Below are 17,064 nucleotides of genomic sequence, written 5' to 3' on the forward strand. Positions count from 1 at the left end.
ATGCCAGAGAAATAAAACATATCTTAAAGAACTATTATGAACACTTACATACAAACAAATTGGTTAGGCTGAGGAAATTAACAATTTCTTTGAAACACATAACCTGCCAAGACTAAATCAAGAAGAAATAGCCAAAACATACCAACAACTAACAAGAATATTTAAGTTGTCATAAAAAATCTCCCAAAAAGGAAAAGCCCAAGACCAGATAGTTTTGTTGGTATATTCTACCAAACATCAAAGGAGAACTAATTTCTATCCTTCTAAAACTCATCCAAAACACAGAAGTAGAAGAATAATTCCAAACACTTTAGCATCACCCTCATAGCAAAACCACATAAGGACCCTACAAGAAAATTACAGACTACTATCCCTAATGAACATAGATGTAAAAATCTCAATAAAATATTAGCAAACTGAATTCAATGATACATCAAAAAGACTATATATCATGACCAAGAGAATGTATCCTTGGGATGCAATTTTGGTTTAATTTATACAAATAAGTCAAAGTGATATATCACATTAGCAGAATGAAAGAAAAACTCCATGATCTTCTCAAAGTATATAGAAAAAAATATTTGATAAAACTAAACATCTGTTCATGGTTAAAAAAAAAAGAAAAAAGAAAAAGAAACTCCAATGCACCCTGTATACACATAAGGAAATATCACAGTGAATCTCATTAATATACACATATAATATGTGTTAATAAAATGTAAATAACTCTTCATAGGTACAGAAGAAAATTCCCCAACACAATAAAGACCACCACCTGTTTAAAATCTCTAGCTAGGGCAGGAGATATAGCTCAGTTGGTAGAGTGCTTGCCTCCTATACACAAGGCCCTGAGTTCTAATCCCCAGCACCACCAAAAATAAATAGATAAATAAATAAATAAATAAGTTACCGCTGTTGACCGGTGACGAGTTCTTGCTTCCCCAATGTTGAAGAATAACACCAAAGAAGCACGCCGAGGCAAGGTCAGAGTAGAAATTAGAAGTTTATTAAAGGACAGCAGAAAAGACTTCTCCCGGAGGAAGAAGGGGACCCAAGAGGTGGAATCCGTGGAAGGGATGTTGTCTCCCCTTTTTATAGTTCTTTCAGTGATGGAATGTAGGTGGGAAGGACCGAGGGGTGGGACACAGGTGGGCCAAAGAAGTAATCTGGTCAGGAAGGACTTCTGAGTCAGCACCTTTTTGCTGGGGGCTGTTCATTAACATTTCTTTGAGGTGGACTTTGGCCTAGGGCCTTTTCGGGACTTCCATGAGTTGTCCTGTGTTTTCCCTGAGTCATTCTCCGCATGGTCTCCATTTTAGATTTCACTCGATATTGAAGCCAGATTTAAAGTTAGGTAGTCAGTGTAGTTAGGTAAATCGGGTCTAATACTGAGTGAAATCTAAAATGGAGGCCATGCTGGCAATAATTCTGGGAAACTCAGGACAACTCAAGGAATGTTAATGAAGTCCGAAAAGGCCCTAGGCCAAAGTCCACCTCAAAGAAATGTTAATGAACAGCCCCCAGCAAAAAGGTGCTGACTCAGAAGTCCTTCCTGACCAGATTACTTCTTTGGCCCACCTGTGTCCCACCCCTCGGTCCTTCCCACCTACATTCCATCACTGAAAGAACTATAAAAAGGGGAGACAACATCCCTTCCACGGATTCCACCTCTTGGGTCCCCTTCTTCCTCCGGGAGAAGTCTTTTCTGCTGTCCTTTAATAAACTTCTAATTTCTACTCTGACCTTGCCTCGGCGTGCTTCTTTGGTGTTATTCTTCAACATTGGGGAAGCAAGAACTCGTCACCAGTCAACAGCGGTAACAATATTAGACCCGATTTATCTAACTACACTGACTACCTAACTTTAAATCTGGCTTCAAATAAATAAATAAATAAAATCCCTAGCTAAAAGAAAGTGAAAATCAGTACCTTGAAAGCTATAAAACATTGATGAAAGTAAATGAAAAAGACACAAAGAAATGGGAAGGTATCCCATGATCACAGACTGAAAGAATAGTTAAAATGTCCATACTACCCAAAAAAACAAAAAAAGATTCAATGATATTTCAATGGCATTTTTCTCAGAAATAGGTAAAAAACAACTCTAAAACTTGAACTACAAAATATCCCTAAATAGCAAAAATCATCTCAAGGAAAAAATAATGGTCATATTTCTTATTTCAAATTATATGACAAAACTATAGGCATTCAAACAGGATGGCCCTGGCATAGAAAGAGTCAGATTTATGCCAGGCATGATGGCACACACCTGTACTCGCAGCAACTCAGGAAGCTGAGGCAGAAGAATCGTGAGTTCAAAGCCAGCCTCAGCAGATGAGTGAGGCCCTTAACAACTCAACTAGACCCTGTATCTAAATAAAATATAAAAAATGGCTGGGGATGTGGCTTAGTGATTTAGCACCCCTGGGTTCAATCCCTGGTAAGAAAGAAAAAAGGAAGGGAGGAAGGGAGGGAGGGAGGGAGGGAGGGTCATATTTACCAGTGAAACAAAATAGAGACCCCAGAAGTAAACCCAAGCATATATAATAGGCTATTTTTTTCTACAAGTGCACCTACAAGTGAAACTAGTAGGACTGCATCAAACTAAAAGGAAACAAAACACAGCAAAGGAGGGGCTGGCCTAGCCTGTGTGAGGCACTGGGTTCCATTCTCAGCACCACATATAAATGAATGAATAAAATAAAGGTCCATCAACATCTAAAAAAAATTTTTTTAAAAACAGCAAAGGAAACAATCAACAAAATGAAATGCAACCTATAGAATAAAAGAAAATTGGCACTCCCAGCCCAGGAGGGCAGCTGAACTTAAGGTCGCTCTTGTGAATTTCCAGGGACACCAAATAAAACACAGACACATACTTTACCTTTAAACAAGCTTCAGGTCTGCCGCTCCTATCTCGGCCTCAAGCTCCCCAAATGGGAGACCCAGGGATAGTCACGAGAGCCTGGGCCGGGAGAGCGCATGCGCGCGCACGCACACACATACAAGGAGCATATTGGTAAGTGGACTTTTATTGGGAGGACCCACCTTCTTTGAAAGTTCCATCCAAAAAAAGGTAAGAAGGGGCGGGGTTACAAGGGACTTGTGAGTGTAATTCCAACCAAGGGCTGTAGGGCAGCGCCTATGTCTGAAGACGGCTCCTCAAACTGCCCAGAATGGGCAATGTCCAAGTCACTACCAGCCTCTCCTCTCCAAGACGGAAGACACGAATCATTCAGAGCAGCTGTCCACAGAAAATATTTGTAATTATATAACTATCTGAAAGGGGATTAATATCCAATATATAAAGAACTCATACAACTCTATAGCAAAAATAAGTAAATAACTTCATTTTTAAATGAACAAAGGAATTAAATAGACATTTTTCCAAAGAAGATGTACAGATGGCCAACTGGTATATGAAAAATTCTCAACATCACTTATATTCAGGGAAATGGAAATCAAAAGCACATTGAGATATCACCTCACACCTGTTAGGATGGCTACTAGGGAAAAGACAGGTGATAGCAAGTGTTGGTGAGAGTGTGGAACAAAAGGAACTAACCCTTAGACTCTGTTAGTGGGAAGATAAATTGATACAGCCATTAGGGAAAAGAGTATTGAGGTTCCTCAACAATATAAAAGTAGAACTACAATATGATTCAGGAATCCCTCTGCTGGGTACATACATAAAGGAAATGAAATCCGCAGCTTGTAGAGATATCTACACTCCCACATTCATGGAAGTAGTACTCCCAATAGCCAAGATACATATCTAAACTTAGTGTCCAACAATGAATGGAGGAAGGGATGAAGTGATATGGGATAATGAAATACTGATACATATATATAGACATACATGTTAATGTGTATATATATATATATATATATATATATATATATATATATATGATAATGAAATATTGATATATATATACATACATGCTTATGTGTATATGTAAAATATAATTAGTCCTTTGGAAAGACAGAGACAGTGCCATTTGAAACAACATGGATGTACCTAGATGCCATTTTGCTAAGTGGAGTAAGTCAGACACAGAAAGAAAAACATTGTATAAAATAACATAGAAATAGAAAGTAGGACAGTGATAGTCAGGACCAAAGAGGAGGAGAAAACAGGGAGTATGTCAAAGGGTACAAAATTGCAATTATGTAGAATGAATAACTCAAAAGAGACCTAAAGTACAGCTTGAAAACTATAGCTAAATAATGTTTTACATACTGAAACTTCACTAGGAGAGTACATTAGATTTTAAGTGTTCTTACCACAAAAAATAATAATAATAATAAGTAGAAAGATGATGGATCGTTTAATTTGCTTAATGGTAGTAATCATTTTATTATGCATATGTATATCAAAAGTCATTTTGTACACCTAAAATATATGAAATTAAATAAATAAAATTTGAATTTCCCTCCCAGGAAAAGGGAGGGGTTTCTGTTAGAGAGAATAGTGAGCGAGTGGTCTTGAGACAGATTCTTGCCTTATTCTTCAACAGAATATATGTCACATTTTATGTACTCACAATTTTTTAAACATTTTCATTTTACAGCTTACACACTGTTCAAGAAATGCATTTTTTACAAGAAATAAAGTAAAAAATCGTCTGGGAGTGAAATATGTTATTAATATCATTATCAATTTTTACTTCATACATTTAGTTTAGTAGACTTCAGGAGTTCTAAAACAGACAAACTGCTTTTTAAAATGATGTCTGACATTATAAAGTGAAATAAAGGAATAAAATACTGCATGATTTCACTTATTCAAGGAACCTAAAAATGTCAAATTCATTAGAAACAGGTTAGAATAGCAGTAACCAGGTCCTGGGGCAGGGGGATATGGGGAGATGTTGGTCAAGATGTACAAAGTTTCAATTATGTGAGATAAACAAATTATTGAGAAGGTATAAAAATGTGACTATAGTTAACAATACTATATTGTATACTTGAAACTTGCTAAGATGGTAGATAGTAAATATTCTCACAATAATTATGTGAGATGATGGATATATTAATTAGCTTAACTGTGGTGAATACTTCACAATGTATACAGGTATCAATTCTTTAAGTTGTATACCTCAAATACATACAATTTTTTAAATGTCAATAATACCTCAATAAAGTTGAGGGAAATTTTTTAATAAAATAAATAATTTTAACAGTTTTTAAAACTGTTGACAATTTTAAATGCCTATTTTTGGAAAGAAATAATAATCAAAGTGAATGCATAATTTTACTCCATGGCTAGCTGGAATTGTGTCCGTCCATCCCTCCCACATAACTTAGCCAAGTTTGCTATGCCAGAGAATTTGGCATTCTCTATGGCTGCTGGCAACTGCAGGAAAGATGCCTCTCAGAACCACATAAGCCAGTCCAGTAACATTTCTACCACCAAAGTGGTTGTTGATGTTGCTCGAACAAGCCTCAGACCAAAAGGAATGAATAAAACAATCCAAAATGGAAAAGTGATGTGGCCATTACAAATGATGGTGCTGCCATATTGAAACAAATACAAATACATCCAGAAGCCAAAATGCTGGTGGAGTTATCTAAGGCTCAAGATGCAGAAGCAGGAGATGCTACCACATCCGTGGTCATCACGCTGTCTCTCTCTTAGACTCCTGTGCCAAAATTCTTCAAAAAGAAGTTCATCCAATCATCATTTCCAAGTCATTCCAGAAGACTTTGGAAAGGAGTATTGAAATGGGGCAGGGAGATCTTGACTGACATGTCTCTTTCTGTAGAATGGGAGGTGGGGGGACACAGAGATACTGTTAAATGGAGCGACCACTTCATTGAACTGAAAGATTGCCTCTCAGTATTGAAGTCTGCTTTCCCCAGTGAGTGCACTGTGGTGATAAAAGTGACTGACCCAGCCACTGCTACTGGTGCAGATCATAGAGATACTGAAATAGTTGGGACAATTGACAAGTGTGAGTTGGTGGAAAGACTGGTTCTCATCTAAACAGTGGCAAATTCTGGCATAACCAGAGCTGAAAAGGCTGAGATCAAATTTATTCAGTTTTGCTTATCTGCTCCCAAAACTGATATGAATAATCAAACAGTAGTTTGTACTGTGCCTGAACCAAGGGCTGCAAGAAGAGGCAGCCTGTATTTTTAATTTAGTGAAGCAAATTTTTTTAAAGGTATAATATCCTTCTCACACAGAAATCTATCCTAAGACATGCTCTTAGTGATCTTACAACCCATATTCTGAACAAAATGAATATTGTGGTGATTAGGATATTGAAAGAGAAGACAATTCACTGGTAAAATAACTGGAACCAAGTTAGTTGCTCATAGTGACCAATTCACTGCTACCATGCTGGGTTCAGCTGAGTTAGCTGAGGAGATCAATTTAAGTGATTCTGGCAAACTTCTCAAGATGACAGGCTGGATAAGCCCTGGAAAAACAGTTACAGTTGTTTGTGGTTCTAACTGGAGATTAAAGAAACCACACACTCTGTTCACCATGTCCTGTGTGTTACTCTTTCCTTGGTGAAAAAGAGAGCTCTTATTACTGGAGGTGGTTCTCCAGAAATAGATTGGCCTGATGATTAATTGACTGGTATGGAATTTCACCGGTGGTGTGGATTTCCACTGAGTGGTATGGAGTCCTACTGCATTCATTCATACTTTTGCAGATGCTGTGGAGGTCATCCCATTGATGCCATTTCTACAGTAACAAAACTAAAAGACCAGTATCCCCTAGGAGAAAAAAACAGAGACAATATTGCCTGAAAGGGTGATATTTCCAATGTTCTGGAGGAAATTGTTGTCCAGCTTCTGTTGGTTTCGGTCAGTGCTCCCACCCCAGCAACTCTGAAAATTGATAATGTGGCCAACACTCAGTAATCTGGATAACACTGGCTGACTGCCACCATTATGGCCACCAATACTGCAACTGGAGTGGAAGATCACTTGGTCTTCCCTGTTGTTCAGAAAATCATTTCCTCTATGAGTGTCTGGACTTGGCTTTCCAGGTGGCGTTTGCTTGAACCTAACCTGCTTAATGAAAATATTTTAATTTCATTAAATATTTAATATTTAAATGTCAGATTAATTCACCCTCAACATTGTATTATTTCTGGTACTTTTTTTGTTATATGTAAAGTTCTTTTTTATTGGTTTTTTTTTTTAGTTATACATGACAGTAGAATCCATTTTGATATAATTATACAAGTATGGAATACATCTTATTCTAATTAGGACCCCAATCTTGTGGGTATACACAATGGTGAGATTCACTGTGGTGGACTCATATATGTACACAGGAAAGTTGGGTCAGATTCATCCCACTGTCTTTCCATTTCCTAGTCCCCCCTCCCTTCTCTTCATTCCCCTTTGTCTAATCCACTGAATTTCTATTCGTCCTCTTCCCAACCCTCATTGTAGATTAGCTTCTACAGATCAGAAAAAAACATTTGACCTTTGGTTTGGGGGGGGGGGACTGGTTTATTTCACTTAGCATGATAGTCTCCAGATCCACCCATGTACCAGCAAATGTCATTTTTTGAATAATTATATGAGAATTAAAAAAATAAGTTCACCTTTACTTCTGGCTTTCTTGTGGATTAGCCCTGAATACTTTCCTTCACTTTGCACTCTACACAGGCATTTGTCCGTTCCATTAATTTAAGTTTTTTTTTTTCCTTAATGAGGAAATTAGCCAAAACAGTCACAGTCTCTACAAACAGCACCTGTTTTTATCAAAATAGTGAGCACTGAGTGAGCTCATGGAGCAGGAGCAGTGAGGCCTATTCCTGACACTTTCCTTTGGGCCTCAAATTCTTTTTTTTTTTTTTTGAACAAAGAAGTATTTAGAAGAGGATGTGGCCCAATATGCTGAATACTGATAAACACCCACTGGCATAAAAAAAATCAAAGCAAAATATTATCTGCTATTTTAGAAATTAACAGTACAGAAAGATACAAAGTAAAAGATGAAATTCCCCCTGACCCTACCCTCCTAATTCCTTTCCCTCAGAATAACCTCTGTTGGTTATAATTTCCTCTACGAATAAAAATTATGTATATGTGTAGCAAATCTTAGATGAAAAATAAATAAATGATGATCAAATTTAAAAGTCAGAGAAATAGAAGACACAATAAATAAAAGTAATACATAACATCAAAAGAGTATCTATAAATCAACAAGAAAATACAGATATCTCAATTTTTTAAATTGAGAATGGACTTAAAGACTGAGTAGAAAAATACAATGCAAATGCCAATGAGTATGAGCAGATGCTTAACTTCAAACTAATCAAAGAAATGCAAATTTAAAATTCCATTCTTTACCAATGGAGGAAAATTTATAAACATTGATAATATGAGGAGAAATTTTCTTTCTCAGAGTGAGAAGGGGACTTCCCTTTTTCTACTCCTTGAAGGAAACACTGATGGCTTCCTGTTTCCACCCCTTCCCTTCCTCACCCATTCCAGGATGGGAGAAGGTTAGACAGAACCTGCCCTTCACTGGACTCAGCTAATTAGTGTTTTTAAAAATATGCCTAAATGTTTTGCATGGTAACACTACATATAACACTAGACTTATATTAATAGTTCAAACTTTTTGTCCCTAAAGTATAAGAATGAAGACAGTGTTAAAATGCTGTTTTCTCTCCATCGCAGGTGTGGATAGAATTAATTCCCAACCAATGAAAAGGCAAATTGGATGTAATCATTTCTATTTTTTCTCTCTTAGCCTTGGTTTTCAAATTGTTTGGGACATCTGGATATGTGTTATGTGTGAATGTTGTTTAGATAATTTCAATAAAGATCTAGTTTAAATCATCTTGAAATAAACTTGCAAAAGTATTATCATTATCAGGCTCCTTATTAACATGTATTTCAACATCAATTTCCCCAATGCTTTCTGTACTTGACCAGCAGTCAATTGTGCGTATAAATTAAACAATGTATGATTAAGAGTAAACAGATTAAAATTCCAGGCAGCATCTTCATCGTGCTGGCTCGTGAGCCAAGTGAGAAACCACTGGGTCACAAGCTCTCCTCGGATCTCCACGAGCAGCTCGACTTTCTCATGCAGAGGGTTCTTCGTGTTCCATTTCAAGGGAACAAATATTTTTAAATGAATTGATTAATTTAGAAAGAGGAAAATCAAAACGGGTTTCTAGTTTTAGACAAGATGTGAAATGAGCATGTGGTATTGGCGTCTGCTGGAGCCCAGCTAGAGATGCTAGAGGGGTAAGAGGGATGGGTGCAGATAAACACCAATAAAGCCACAGAGAACTCTGAGGTGGCTGAGGTGTTGGGATCTCAGAGCAGCAGCCACACAGGGACAGGTTCCCTCCAAGGGGAAGGCTCCAGATGGGTTGGTCTCCTTTCTCCTTTTACTTGGGTTAGATCATTACCCTCTCTCTTCCCATCTTTGTTATTGTTATTGTTGTTTATTTTTTTTAATAAGGTGAGAGTCACATAACAAAAAAATTGACCATTAAAAAGTGTACAATTCAGTGACATTAAGTACATTCACATTGTTGTACACCCCTTTCCTCTATCTAGTTCTGAAACATTTCCCCACCCACAAAAGAGACCCTGTGACAATTCAGCAATCACTTACTGCTTCCCTTTCCCCCAGATCCTGTCAACCATGAATCTGTTTTCAGTGTCTATGAATTAACCTACCCATACAATTTGAGTCATACACTATGTGATCTCTTGTGTCTGGCTTCTTTCACTTAGAACAATGTCTCCGAATGATTATCCATGTTGTAGTATGGGTTGGTCCTTTGTTTTGTTCTGTTTTACTAGTTGAATAATATTCCACTATACTGCATCTTGTTTACCCATTCATCTATTGATGGACTGTGGGGAGCCATTCTCACGCATGACTGGGTGACTCCCAGTTTGGGTCTGAGGCGTTCTGGCTGTGTCAGAACTTTCCCGGCCCTTTCCTGATGAGAGAACCCGTCTGTGTGGGGGTGTGACTGACCACTGACCCCGGCGGCCCAATCACTGACCCTGACCTTGGAGTGCGGCCCCCCCCCAACCTTCACTGGATGGAATTATCCCCTGAATTTCTTGTTCCCCAATAAAAGGCTACTCCCTGGCGTGTTCACTCTCTCTCTCTCTCCTGCTAGCCCTGAGTAATCCTTGCTGCCCTGCTGGGTGGTTAGAGGAGGGAACCAGAGAGGGGAGCCGTCTCGGACCTGGCAATAGAAAAAGGTAACTGAGTCTGTGTGTTTTATTTCGATCTCTTCTAGCTAACTTTTATGCCAAGAACCTCATTAATGAAACCATTGCGCTGGCCACATGGTGGAATTGGCGCCCACGAGGGGGGCATTCTAGATTAGTTAGATTGAGTGGGAGCGCGCTATAAAGATAAGGATAAAAATTAAGATAAAGGAAGTGGTGACAATTTAGAGTCACAAAAGTACCTGGAGATATTGAAGGAAAGAGATGTTAAATTAATTAAAATGGGAAATTCAACTTCTATGGATAAGGAAATGTATCTGACTATTTTAGACAGTATAATTAATCAGAAAGGAAAACAGATAAAGAAAGCTCAGTTATTACAATTCTTAAAGATTGTAGGCGAATATTGTCCTTGGTTTTGTGAACAAGAGTCTCCAAATTTATCTACTTGGGAGAAATTAGGAAGAAAGTTACAAAAGGTTTATTTTTCTAATGAACTACCTTGAGGCATAGAAAGTATTCAGAAAATTTGGACGGCTCTGGAAGTTTGTCTTTTTGAGTATATGGGTCAAAGTTAGTGGCCCCCTGAAGACCTGTTAAAAGGCTTGCAGAGGGCTATTAAGTCTATTCAAATGGAAAATCCGCCTGAGGCTAAGTTAATTCCTTTTCCCTTAAGCCGTTTAAAAACAAAGACGCTAGGGGCCAAACCGAAGGTTAGGAATGTGACTTTAAACTTGCAAGACCAGGCTAGCCCGCAAGGAGATTCTAGGGACGAATATCATAGAGGACAAACCTCCGAAATCTTAGAAAGCCCTCTGGAAGAGGTAGAGGATCTTCCTGGGGAGGAGAATCCGGAAGAGATTCCTAGAAGGGCTCAGAGTTCTTCTCCGCCACCTGGCTTAGAAACCCAAATTCAAAATGGTGATAGTGCAGAGTCTGACCATGACTCGCAGTCTGAGGGAGAAGAATCAGACATGGAAATTCAGGACTTACAGAGGAATCTTAACAGGCTGCGTTTAACACCACCTGCCCAGGCTATTCGAATTCGGCCAGTGCCTGCTAAAAGGACAAAATTTAACAGGTACGCTGGATTAACAATGACTTTTCTTACCCCAGTCCAGCGAGGTATTAAGAAAGCACAGGAAGATGGGGAAGATACTAGCGGTTTTCACCTTTTTCCAGTTTTTGAGCAAGTTAATGAGCAAGATAAGAGGGTTAGAGTTCATGCTGTAATCCCATTTAAAACCATTAAGGAACTAAAAAGTGCATGTGAGACGTATGGTCCAAATTCCCCTTTTGTACAGAGCCTGATAGAAAATATTTGCTCACAACCCCTTCCTCCTAGCGATTGGATTTCTTTAGCCAGATCTTGTCTGAGTGGGAGAGATTTCTTACTTTGGAGGACTTATTGGACTGATTTTTGTACTGAACAGGCAGAAAAGAACAAAAGACAGGATATAGAAACACCAATAGAGATGTTTCTAGGGACCGGTGATTTCTCTGATTTAGAAAGACAGTTAAATTATGATTTTGTAGTATACAATCAAATAACTGATTGTGCAAAACGTGCTTAGAGACATATCGTCTCCAAGGACCAATCCAATTTAGTTCTTACCAAAATCAGGCAAGGTGCGAGTGAACCTTACTCAGATTTTGTAGCCCGATTGTATCAGGCTGCAAACAGGTCAATCGGGGACTCAGGAGCGAGCGAATTCATTGTTAGGCAATTGGCATTTGAAAATGCAAATAAATACTGTCAGGATATTCTCAGGCCGCACCGTAAAAAAGGGACAGTTTCTGAGTTTATCCACTTATGTTCTGACATAGACTCTACTCATTTACAAACAGTAGCCCTAGCTGCGGCACTAAAGGAAACTTTGAGTCCACAGGATTTAAGACAAAAGTCCCTCGGGAGATGTTACGTTTGTGGGAAAAATAATCACTTTGCGCGGGAGTGTCGCATGCGCGATTTTAAGTTCAGGGCTCCATCTACTGGCGATAATAGATATTGCAGGGCTCAGCCCCATGCGGTAGATCCAGATGGAGCGGATGAGCCCGCCTTCTTGTCATCATTTCTGCCTGGCCGGAATACAAACTTCCATTTGGCCCGCCCCCGGGCCGAGAATGAGGAAGTAGGTGGTCGCGCAATGTGACGTCATCGCGCCGACCATGGGGGCCGCCATCTTTGATTTTACTGGAGCGAAACAAGCAGTTTCCGTACAAACCCCTAATGATTTTCAAGGCTTTTAAGAGATATTAATTGGCTGAAGCCATCCTTAAAACTAACTACTTCTGAGTTAAATCCTTTATTTCAGATATTACAAGAAAATCCTTCTCCACCCTCTCCACATCAGCTAACCTTAGAGGCTAGAATAGCTTTAAGGAGAGTTGAACATGCAATTAAAAATGCACAGCTTACTAGAGTTGATCCTAAAGAAATAGTGTATTTGTTAATATTTCCAACTGAGCATACCCCAACAGGAGCCATATGGCAAAGATTAGGAGTTATTGAGTGGATTTATTTATCCCACTCTCCTCAAAAAACATTAATTCCTTTTCATGATTCTATACCTCAATTAGTAATTAAGGGCAGAACTCGGATTTTACAATTAATTGGATCTGAGCCTGATATCATAATTATTCCATTTTCCGTTCCGCAGACTAATTGGCTTTTTCAAACTTCTAGCTCATGGCAGATAGCCTTTGCTGATTTTCCTGGCCAGATAGATAGCCATTATTCTCGTGATAAGATTATACAATTTGCATCATTAACGTCACTTATTTTTCCAAAGGTTGTACGTGCACATCCTATAGATGAAGCTTTATCAGTGTTCACGGATGGTTCTAACTCAGGTAAAGCAGGTTTTTATAGTCGTGTTCACACAGAGGTAATACAAACTTCTTATACTTCTGCCCAAAGAGCAGAGCTTCAAGCTCTGATTTGTGCCTTAAATTACTATTTTAATGAGCCTATTAATATTTATTCTGACAGCTTATATGCAGTCGGAGTTACTAAAAATATTGAAACTTCAGTTATTGGGTATACTTCATCACAGGAGTTATTTGAATTATTTCATAATTTACAAAAGACAGTGCTAATGCGAAAGTACCCATGTTTCATAGGGCACATAAGGGCTCATACTAATTTTCCAGGACCCTTAGTTTCAGGTAATGACAAGATTGATAAATTAGTAACTTTTTGTCAACAGATGTCTTAATATGACTGTGCACTAGCTTCCCATTCCTTGCATCATCAAAATGCTTCTAGCTTACGTAAAAAATTTAATATTACTAGAGAACAAGCTCGTCAGATTGTAAGCCAATGCCCTAAGTGTGTTATTCACACTCCATCTCTGCCATCAGGGGTAAATCCCCATGGATTAAAACCAAATCAAATATGGCAAATGGATGTAACTCATATTCCTCAGTTTGGTAAACAATGTTATGTGCATGTCATAGTGGACACTAATTCTAGATTTATTTTTGCCACAGCACGTACTAAGGAAAATACTCAACATGTAATTTCTCATTGCCTAGCAGCTTTTTCTGTTCTAGGGTGCCCTATATAGATTAAAACAGATAATGCTCCAGCTTATGTAAGCTCTTCTTTTCAACAATTTTGCCAAGAGTTTAAAATTAATCATAAAACAGGAATTCCTTATAACCCTCAAGGTCAAGCCACTGTGGAATGAGCTCATTTATCTATTAAGCTTCAATTACAAAAATTAAAGGGGGTGAATAGGTTTATGACTCCCCAAAATAGCCTTAATCATGCCTTGTTTGTTTTAAATTTTTTAAACTGTGACACAGAAGGTCACACTGCTGCTGAGAGACAAATGTCTCCCTCAGTAACAGGCCCTTTAGGCAGAGTTTTGTGGAAAGATTTACAGACTGGTCAGTGGAAAGGCCCGGACCCGGTGATGATGTGGGGCAGAGGTCATGCTTGTATCTTCCCAGAAGGCGCATTCCATCCTATTTGGGTACCTGAACGTGCTATCAGACATGGAAGAGATAGAACCCAGATTCAAGTGACTGAGGATCGACCCAGATGAGCCCCTATCCAGAAGGAGGAGATATCGGAAAAGGATGAAGAAAGACCAGATTGACCCAGCCGAAAAGCTGATTTCATGGGAAGACGTGAAGAAGCTAACAACCCAGGCTTCCCGAATACTTCGACACCTAGGAGAGAACAGGACCCCAGTGATGATGGTAGCAACAGTAATTGCCCTGTTGGGCTGTCAGGTAAAGGGGGATCAAGTAGACATTTACTGGACATATTTCCCAGATCTACCCCTGGTACACCCAGCTGTGTGGACAGGAGAATCTATTCCAGTATTTACTAATGACTCATTCATGATGGGAGGATTTACAGATACTCATATTATTCCCAATCATGTGATTAGATTTAATTATTCTGGCTACAGTGCCCAATTACCGTTGTGTTGGTCACACGATAAACATGCTGGCTGTCTGAAAGTATCATTCGAAGAAAAGACAGCGATTGGTGTACCTAGACTGACAAATAATTCTATTTATGGGGACTTAAGACCTTATACTAGATCAGTAATTAAGATGGGACTTTCCCATAACAAGCCAGTCATTTCTGCAAAACCTCCATGGATACCCCACTGTCCAAATAGTTCTACAATTGAGATTGGCACCTTTCCTAGATGGATGGATTGTGTAAATACCTTTCGTGTACAACATAAGGTGTCTAAAGATAGTGGGTATATTTTAGACTGGTCTCCAAAAACTGATAAGAGACAATTACGAAGAAATTCTGCTATGACTCCTTCAGGATTTGTTAGTAATATTTTAACTTATAGTGAAGGTGGTGTTCAAAAAGATGTTTGGTGTTTAGTTGCTGCCTCAGAATTCTTACATTTTACAGACAAGCCTTTACCAAAATTTGTTGGCAAGAACTGTAAAGAGGGATCTTGCTATGGCTTACAAGCCTGTGTCCAATATCCTTATGTTTTTTTTTTTTCTTTTTTTTTTTTTTTTTTTTTTAAAGAGAGAGTGAGAGAGATAGAGGTAGAGAGAGAGAGAATTTTTTTAATATTTATTTTTTAGTATTTGGCGGACACAACATCTTTGTTTGTATGTGGTGCTGAGGATCGAACCCGGGCCGCACGCATGCCAGGCGAGCGCGCTACCGCTTGAGCCACATCCCAGCCCCAATCCTTATGTTTTAATTATTGGAAATGTAAAAGTTAAATGGATAGATGACAGATATATTGTTACTTGTAATAAATGTAACCTAACCAATTGTATTACTAGGTATAATGGAGGAAAAGGAGTGCTGATACTACATCAGCCCTCTTTCGTTTTATTGCCTGCTAATATTTCAGAGCCATGGTATGCTGATACTGGTTTACAAGTCTTGCAGCAAATTCATGCCCAGTTAGCAAGACCTAAACATGCTATTGGAGTTATAATTGTTGGTGTTTTGGCGCTAGTCTCCTTTATTGCCTCAACTGTCTCTGCGTCTCTGACATTGTCTCAAAATATTCAACATGCAAAATTTCTTAATAATTTAGCTCAAAATACTTCCAAGGCTCTGCGTAATCAAGTAAATATTGATGAAAGGATTGAGACTAAATTAAACGCCTTAGAGGCGACTGTTATAGACATAGGTAATGAACTTTCAGCCTTAAAATTTAAGGAAAGGCTTAAATGCCATGCTAATTATAAGTATGTTTGTGTTACAGCTGCCAAGTACAATGCTTCTCTCTGGGATTGGGAGAAGGTTAAAAACCATTTGTTAGGTATTTGGCAAAATAGTAATAATATCTTGGATATTCTGGGACTTCATCACCATATCCAAGACATTCAAAATAATAGAGCTGATTTTTCAGATCCTTCTTCTTTGGCAAACCAAATATTGAAGGAGTTGAATGGATTCAACCCTGGAAACATTCTTAAACACTCGGCCTGGTACATTATTGGATTATTCTCTTTGCTGTTAATTCTCTTTTGTGTTGTAATTATAGGATGGCGAGTCTTCAGAACAAGAATACAGAAACTCCAAAGAGTGAACCGCTGCCTCATTTTTAAGAATAGAAAGGGGGAATATGTGGGGAGCCATTCTCACGTGTGACTGGGTGACTCCCGGTTTGGGTCTGAGGCATTCTGGCTGTGTCGGAACTTTCCCGGCCCTTTCCTGATGAGAGAACCAGTCCGTGTGGGGGTGTGACTGACCACTGACCCCGGCGGCCCAATCACTGACCCTGACCTTGGAGTGCGGCCCCCCCCTCAACCTTCATTGGATGGAATTATCCCCTGAATTTCTTGTTCCCCAATAAAAGGCTACTCCCTGGCATGTTCACTCTCTCTCTCTCCTGCTAGCCCTGAGTAATCCTTGCTGCCCTGCTGGGCGGTTAGAGGAGGGAACCAGAGAGGGGAGCCGTCTCGGACCTGGCAATAGAAAAAGGTAACTGAGTCTGTGTGTTTTATTTCGATCTCTTCTAGCTAACTTTTATGCCAAGAACCTCATTAATGAAACCATTGTGCTGGCCACATGGTGGAATGGACTGCTGGGATTTTTGTACCTTTTAACTATTGTGAATAGTACCATTATGAAAATTCATGTACAAGTTTTTTTAACAGTGTAATAATGCAAGAAAACATATAAAAACCTAATGATTTGAAGTAAAGAAGAAAAACTAGTTTATTCATAGCCAGCATGATAGTGTATTAGAAAATCTACAAAACAACTGTCAGTCGATCATTGGTAAATTTGTCAAAGTCACAGTGTACAAGAATAATATGCAAAGTTTGTTGTATGTCTGTATACCAACAGCAAACAATTAGAAATGGAATTTTTAAATTCCTTCAATAGCAACGCTTAGTACTAAATTTGACAAAACAGATGGAAGAT

The 17,064-nt window shown here is 38.6% G+C and overlaps 1 long non-coding RNA gene and 1 pseudogene across 1 annotated transcript; both read left to right on the top strand.

Moving 5' to 3' along the window:
• Window positions 1–5,344: 5,344 nt before the first annotated feature.
• Window positions 5,345–6,878, top strand: LOC131423143 (T-complex protein 1 subunit delta-like; annotated as a pseudogene).
• Window positions 6,879–10,916: 4,038 nt separating this feature from the next.
• On the top strand, window positions 10,917–16,615 carry LOC124092706 (uncharacterized). Its single transcript, XR_009226873.1, has 4 exons — window positions 10,917–11,265; window positions 12,977–13,037; window positions 14,142–14,426; window positions 16,178–16,615. It is a non-coding gene; the product is annotated as an uncharacterized LOC124092706 (long non-coding RNA).
• Window positions 16,616–17,064: the final 449 nt, after the last annotated feature.

This window comes from Marmota monax, unplaced genomic scaffold, assembly GCF_021218885.2.
Source record: "Marmota monax isolate L192 unplaced genomic scaffold, Marmota_monax_Labrador192_F-V1.1 WCK01_AAM20220418_F8-fsc00038, whole genome shotgun sequence".
Taxonomy (NCBI): Eukaryota; Metazoa; Chordata; class Mammalia; order Rodentia; family Sciuridae; genus Marmota; species Marmota monax.